The sequence below is a fragment of the Morone saxatilis genome, unplaced genomic scaffold (genome assembly GCF_004916995.1).
Source record: "Morone saxatilis isolate NCDOM2014 unplaced genomic scaffold, NCSU_SB_2.0 Contig2, whole genome shotgun sequence".
NCBI classification, from domain to species: Eukaryota; Metazoa; Chordata; class Actinopteri; family Moronidae; genus Morone; species Morone saxatilis.
In genome coordinates this window covers 1,168,511-1,176,251 of record NW_023339762.1, presented here as the reverse complement: position 1 = coordinate 1,176,251, position 7,741 = coordinate 1,168,511, and positions in this window count along the sequence as shown.

The following is a 7,741-nucleotide window of genomic DNA, read 5'->3' as shown; positions in this document are numbered from 1 at the left end:
TCTACTTAGCTGATCATCACACTGGTCTCTCTCTCCCTCTCAACTAGCCCCCTAACTAACCCTCTGTTTCCCCCTGAGAAAGAGGGGAAGAAGGCGCTGAAGCCATGAGAGGTCTATTACAGTAATTACTATATCTCTCTATATGTGTCACAGTCAGGGAGCCAGAAAGGGGAATGTAGAGAGAGGAGTGTGAAAAAGGCTTCAAATGTAGGATGATGGAACTACTTCAGGCTTATTTCCTACGAGAGGTTGTTTGTACGTTCTATTACCTGACTTAAATTAAATGCGGCTTTGGCGGCCGTGTATCGATTCTCGGAGGCGTGCTGCAGTTTGTCTCAGGCTGCCAACCCAGTCATGATCGTGGAACCTGCAGGATTTTAGCAGCTCAGCCTCTGAGCAGGAGAGGAGAGGAGAGGAGAGGAGAGGGAGGGAGGGAAGATAAATAAGCCCATAAAGGATGCTTTGAGTCAGGCAGAGGTGGAAAAGAGGAGGGGGTGCTCCGGTCAAACAGTCCCCAGGCTTGTTGGAGGTTGCTGGCTGCATTGCAGAGAGATAGGGAGCTAGTTGGGGTGTCCAGGAAAGGGAGGGGGGTAAGAGGCAAGGGGAGAGTGGGGTTTAAAGGAGACAGAGAGAGGAGCTGTGGAGGAGAGGCTCAGCAGTGTCGGTCTGCCAGCCAGCCAGCCAGCCAGCCAGGCGGGAGAGGGTGACAGGGGAGGAGAACGGGAGAAGGATTTAGGCTCTGCTGCAAACAGGGGATGTAGAGACGAGCTGATACTGCAGCGCAGGACAGAGGAAGGGGGGGTGAAGAAAACTAGGGGTGATTCATTGCAGGGGGAGAAGGAGAAATCAGAGGACGACACAGAGTTAAAGCTCCCCACTTTGGCTCTTAATCTTCACCACCACTATCAGTTTGGCTCCATGCTGGAGAGGATGGAGAGCACCAGAGGCAGACACCAGACCAGCTGCTGCCCCCAACCTGTAATCTACAGATGTAAGACTGCGCCAGCATCAGCTGCTGGCTGAACACCTCTGATCACATCTCAGCTGGGGGGGCTTCATGCCCTGGGACAGTCCTGGGAGATAGAGGGAGGAGGTGGTGGAGGAGGAGCAGGCAGTGGGGAGGCTGGCTCAAAGAAGTGGTGGAGGGTGGTGGTTTAAGCTGCCTGCTGTATTTTTGGATGTGGGATCTCCTGAATTAAGCAAGCAAGCTGGAATAAAGATGTAGTGTGAGCTGGTGGAAGGAGGGGGACAGAACAAGGAGAGTGCTGTGCTGAGGAGAGGAGAGGGCTGGACGTCCCGGCTCGACGGACGGAGATCTGGGGGAAGTCCTGAGGGGGAGACGGAGACGGAGGGTCCACTGGATCAGGAAGGTAAGGGTTTGAATGATATGTTTTTCACTATGTGCTTATGATGTAAATTGCCCCCACTGGGACAGAACGATTAGAGTTCTTTTGCAGGTCTACAAATGGCTAGTTAAATATTGAACCTTTAAGATTAAGGTCTGATGAGACTAGTTAGGATAAGATCTACTTTTGAGTCAGGTTTGGCAGGTAGGTGTAATGCTTTGGGAAAAGAGAATGAATGAAGGGAAAACAAACATGTTGAACATGGACAGAAACTGAATGGAAAGTTTTTAGAAATTTGGAAAAAGCTACATTAAAGCTCAGTTAGAAATCCAGGACAAAGAGTGGAGTGTGTTCAGGCTGCTGTGGTGAATGTGTTTGCAATATGAGGTAGAGAAAATATTTTTTTTCTGCCTGACTCTGAGTGTGTGTAAGTGAGTCAGTCAGTTGAACAGGACTACAGGAGTTAAGAACTGTGTCCCCTGCCTATGTATGTCCAATATTACTCTGTCTGTGGCTGCATTTGCTGCTTTCCCCTCTGTGGAGGCAGACTGTGACAGTTAGGAAACGGTTGACAGGAACGCCTGTTTGAAAGCTTCTGGCGTCTCCAAAGAAAGCGCTGGCCTGTTTGATTTTCCATGGAATCACTGCCATGCTGGACCCGTCTGGTCTGGTGGCCTTTCATACAAAGCCTGCTGGTATTTGACTGGCTGCTTGTACACAGTGACCTCAGGTGTAGTAGAGGTGCTATCCACAACACATCCTGATCCAGTCAGAAGGGTGGACAGAATACAGATGAGTAAGAAACAAAGCCCTCTAGAGACAAGATTAAAGCAAGATTGCGTGACTTTGTTCTCTTACAGATGAAAAGTTTAATTCATAAGCAATAAAACGCACCCTTGTTTATTCCAGCACACTCAGAGCTTTTGCTGCTACAGCCTTACTTGGTCTGTTATGACCAGTAGCTTATGATGGCTAATGTTAGCTAATGTTAGCAAACTTTAGATACCTGTGTAACTGACTTTATTCAATCAAATCTAACTTTATGATTTTGTTCAACAGCTTTGATCGGGCCCAAAAAAATCAGATCCTACCTGACCCTAAAAAATTCTGCGTGAGCCAGAACCGAACCCGAATCACAGGGGCAATTTTGTGCCCGAGCCGACCTCGCCATCTTGACACTCCTGACTGCAAAGGATCCTAGCTAATCCAAAAAACTGGCAGAGGTGGAGTTGACACAGCTAAATGAAACCTGGTTATTGAAAACAGCCAGCTGTGACGGCACACACCTGTCACTCAAATTGACCACGCCCTTAATTATGCATAACTTCAAACCTTGATATTATTTAAACAAGTGACTTTTACAAAAATGCACCCCTGTACAGTCATGAACAGGGAAATTAGCTATAGATACCAAAACCGTACTTTTTGTAAACCGCTGGAAGCATGTTTATTTCTGCTGTAAAGCTGGGCATTTTAATATGGGGGCTTATGGAGATTGACTCAAGTTATAAATTGTTTGAGGAACTGCAGTTTTTGTTACTTCAGTGTTTGCGCCATTTGCTATCCATGGACGTTGCCATAACCAGCTCCAACAACTCTTGTTGTTCTGTTCTTATTGTCCAACCAGTAGTAGGCCTGAGGGCGGAGCTAGAGGACGCCAGGGAGTGTCCAAAATGTAAAGGGTTGATAAGTTCTGAATAATACAGCTAATTTGATGGGCTGTAGTGGTCAAGATGTTTTGCTCTGGATAAAACACTGATTGAATGATATTGACTTTTCCATAATTAGGACCTATGATGCATAATGGGATTAATGGCAGGGTTCACAGGTAGTTATTTCTATACCCACAAAATATAAATAGAGGGCCAGAGGCTGCATTGGGCCCATTGCAATATTGTGAAATTCCTTGGCATCAAAAGACCTGAAATACAATCCAGGCATGACTTTTTTTTTTTTGTTGCACGTTTGTTTTGAATGGTTTTCCAGGGACAGCCAGACTACTTACACACTCTTCAGCTGTGAGTACTTTATTAGATTTTCCCCAATACATCACTTCCTACATTATGTAATGAGGTGTGTAAAAGATTATTTTTGTGGTACACTCGAGTGAGAGAGCCCTCTAGTGGCATTATGTCTTTATCCAGCATGAATGTTTGTGTTCCTAATCACTAGGTCAGCACACACTTTATCCATGTTTCTTATCAAAGCATGATTGGTTGTCATATCTCTTCATATCAAACTATGACGTGAAGAGGTTTGCTCAGCTCTGAGTAATCTTAGTGATGATATAGTGACTCACATTAGCAGTAAGTGAGGCTGTTGGGCCCTGACAAGTTGGTGGGTGTAATTCATCACATTTTCATGTTTGTTCATGCAGTGAAAATTAACATGAAGGCCTCGGTCTGTTTACCTGGACACTCAGACACCATAGTTCCCTTCTTGGGTGCTCACCAACTTCACTTCCTCCATCCTTCTCTGTTCCACCTGTCATCTCTCCCTCTCTTATGCTGTCTGACCTCCAGTACTGCCCTTAGGACACCTAACCTTTCTGGCATTTATCACAGTACACCTACAGTATACATTATAACAGGATAACTTCCTCCTTGTTAAATTGTAGTGTGGAACCAAATAAGATACCAATCACTGTCATACAGTGTGGATAAAATATTTCAGTCAATCCTGGTCCAGTGTGCAAGTTGTACAGTGTGCTGTATAAACCTGAGGCCAACAGTGCATTATAGACTGAGAATGGACTTATTGACTTCATATGAATTTTTATACGGAAATTATACTTATACTGTCCCAGGCAGTATAAATGTCTTAATACATGTCTGGAGGGGATCTTCAACATTGAAATCATTAGTAAGTAATGTGAGAGGGGTTGCTTGTATTGACGAGCCAACAGAGATTTTTTGTTGTCTTTCAGCTCAGTGTTTTGGTTTTACTGTTTTTGCTCATTTTCTCTGCTCTCATCAACCTCAAAATGCTGTTTTATTTATTTTTTGTGAGTTAAAACTTCTTTAAAGCTGTAGCATCCCTAATTATTCATTCTTTTTCATTATCTGAGCATGGCAGGGAGAGACAATTGACGCAGGAAGGACAATTAAGAAAACTTGGGATCCTAGTACCATTTTGCATCTTAACAATACAATAGGTGTTTGCTTTTTGTCCGTGGACCACCATTAAAAGTCCATTCTCAGTGTCTTTACTAAACACCTGCTTTATTGTACCAATACTTCACCCCTGTCTCCTTCATGTCCTATTTCCTAACTTTGCTCCCTCCTTTTCTTGCTCCACCCAACGCCCCTTTACAAACATATTTCCCCCCACCCCTCCCTCCCTCCTTTTCCCTCAGCTGGGTAAAGTCCCTGTCCCAAGGCCAAAACCTTCACCATTTCTCCACCTCCTCACCTGGACTCCTAGCCCATTCACTCAGAGGGTCTGGATGTAGGAAATCCTTCCCATGTGGCACTGCCACTCCTGCCATACAACTAGGACTATTACTACTGATTCATTCCCTGTGATTTTTACCTGGATGTGTGGATTAACTCTGGGATTACTCTTTATTTTTCCTTTAATTTTTTACCTGCATCTTTACCCTATACTCTTAATTTGGATCTGCATCCTGGGTCATTTGTAAAATGATGACCTGGTGGGCCCGGAGAGCATTTTTTTTTTTTTTTTTAGCAACATTGGATTTTAATCTGGATCTGGATGTAGACTTGGACCACATGTACACATGTTAAATTGAATAGGAGTTCTGCGAGGACTGCAAGACTGTTAGACATGTAATTTTTACTATATTACTTCAGTAATGTGACTTTTTTCCAGAGGGATTGAAATCATATTATTTTTTTTACATACATTATAAGGTGATTTAAAAAAATCTTTTTTTTTTTTAAACTTTTTATCTTTCACAGTTTAATGATGTGTCATTTCATTCATTCAATTTCTGTGGAGTTCTGTTCAAGCTGAAACTTGCACCTACATGTTGAAATTAGCGCTGTTACTCCCACGGTGACAGAGACAGACCTGTGCTTCTTAACAGCATTTTCTGCCATTAACTGAATTCTGCTTCATTATAGGAAGCTTATAAATGACAAACCCTTAATTTTGCTCACTTTTCAGGGCATTTCATACAAATAATATCTGTTTTTCATTTCACTGTGCTGCGTGGCGATCAGCAGTAATATCTGAACATCCAACATTCATCCCATTACACACCAAGTTGTCATTGTGCTGCAGTCGGGATAGCCTGGCAGATATAACATTGGGGCTAATTGCACCGTCCCCCTCCTTCAGTCCCCTGACTAATCTCAGGTCCTGGCCTGCCAACAACCCCCTCTGGTGACTGTGGCCCCAATCAAGTGGTCCATGTTACTGTCAGCTTGTTATCTGGCCTGTGGCCCCAGAGGCACTCAGACCCCACTGCCTCAACCTGCTGGTATAATCCACCCTGCTCTTTTCTCCGTGGCCTGCAGTGACTAAAATGAGATCCATGTCCCAAAAGGACATACAGTACACTATATGACCTTGTGGCACTCAAGGAAATAGTGTGGTGTCTCGATTATCCAGGGTAACCTCTGAAAAGAGATTAAATATTTTAAATACAGTTTTTCAATGCTTTCAGCAACACAAATGAGATCCCATTCACCTCCATTGAGTTGAGGACGAATCAGAGATTTCAGAGACAGATATCTTAAAGGACCAGCGTGAAGGATTTAGTGACATCTAGTGGTATAGCTGCAGATTGCATCCCCCTCGTCTCACCTTCCCCATAGAAGTATGTCGGAGAAATTACAGTGGCCATAAAGTGTAAAAAAAAATGCTAAAGTCCCTATCCAGAGCCAGTGTTTGGTTTGTGCCTTCTGGGCTACTGCATGGATGTATAAAGAAAACTGGATACCGTGTTGGAGGCAGGGCTCCATTCAATTCTATGAAAGCTGCTCAGTGGTGCATGAAGTCAAAGCCCCTTCCCGCTGTAAAGAAATTACCCAGATGAATACATACAGAGACTAGCACCAGAGACTTCCGCTGGCAGAGCCAGCTAACTTCCTGTTTAGCCCTCCTTTAACTTGAATGGAGATAAATAATTTAATCTTGCGAATTTTCTTGACTTTAAAAATGTTATCAGACTGAATAGATGAAACTCTGATAGTGAAACGTTCACCCGTTCAATGTAACCTTATGGGAAACCTTTTTTTTTTTCAATGTCAAATTAGCTTTAAAGCACGGTGCTCCTCCTGGTGACTAGAAACATGTTGGACAAAAGTGGTAGTTTTTCTGCCGCCTCGTTTTATTGATTTCAAGGGGAATCTGACCCAGTGGTCAGTCTTGTTTGTTTATGTAGGTCAAATAGAGGCATCAGTATTATAATGAGACTGCTTCATAACATGTTGTAAACTCCTTGTAGTACGTTTAATGTGATGAATTTTTCACTTAAGTTCTGTTTCTGATAGAAAGAATCTCTAAATGATGAGATGACACATAAAAAAACTCTTTTGTATGTGTTCCAAAACCCTGATTTACAAAATTCCCATTCTGTCAACACTGTCAGTTGTATCACACAGACAGTTTACACATACAGAGTGTAGAAAGCGGGATCCAGTACCAGGATGTAAATCTGTACATCCACTCAGAGAGGTGGATAAATCTGTCTGTGCCAGTGTGCCCCACAGAGCTGAATGTAATAACATAAATATCAGCCTGTCTCTCCTGCGATCACGGGCCCAGCCAGGTGGGGTGAGTGGGGGGGTGAGAGAGGGGGGCGACCAGGAGGTAATTTCATGAATGAAAGGGCAGAATTGTTCCTCTATTTCAACTGTTCCTGAGCACTGGCCAAACTCCGCCTGGCCTTTAATTAGAGCTATTAACCCAGGGAGAGAGAAGAAGGGAGCGCCAGAGGGGCTGATGGGAGGAGGGGTGAGGGGAGAGGAAGGCAAGAGGAAGATGAAAGAGAGTAAAAGAGACGGGCAGGTGGTGTTCAGCTCAGCTGTTGGTTCTTTCATTTTAACTTAGTGAATGTTCATCAGGTCTGAGCAAGATATTAGTCTGTGCAGTATGGGTTATAGTAAGTAGTAGTATGTAGTATCTAGTAGTGGAATTTGTAGCAGTGACACCATTCTTACTTCTTAGTTTCCTTCTTCCTCACTCATTATGGTCCTACTCTGTGGAATTCCCTACCAAATGAACTAAAGTCTGCTACAGCAGTGTCTTCGGTCAGAAATCACTGTTTCTTCATGTCCCTACAGTGTGCTGTTTGAATGCTGTCTGTGCAGAGTTTGAATCTAGAAGAATGTTTTCACATTCATCTGCTGAAAGTGGAAAGTTTCTCTGTGCTCAAAAAAGCTGATTTTAGGAGCGGGGCCTACCAGAATGATTTGTGACATCACAAA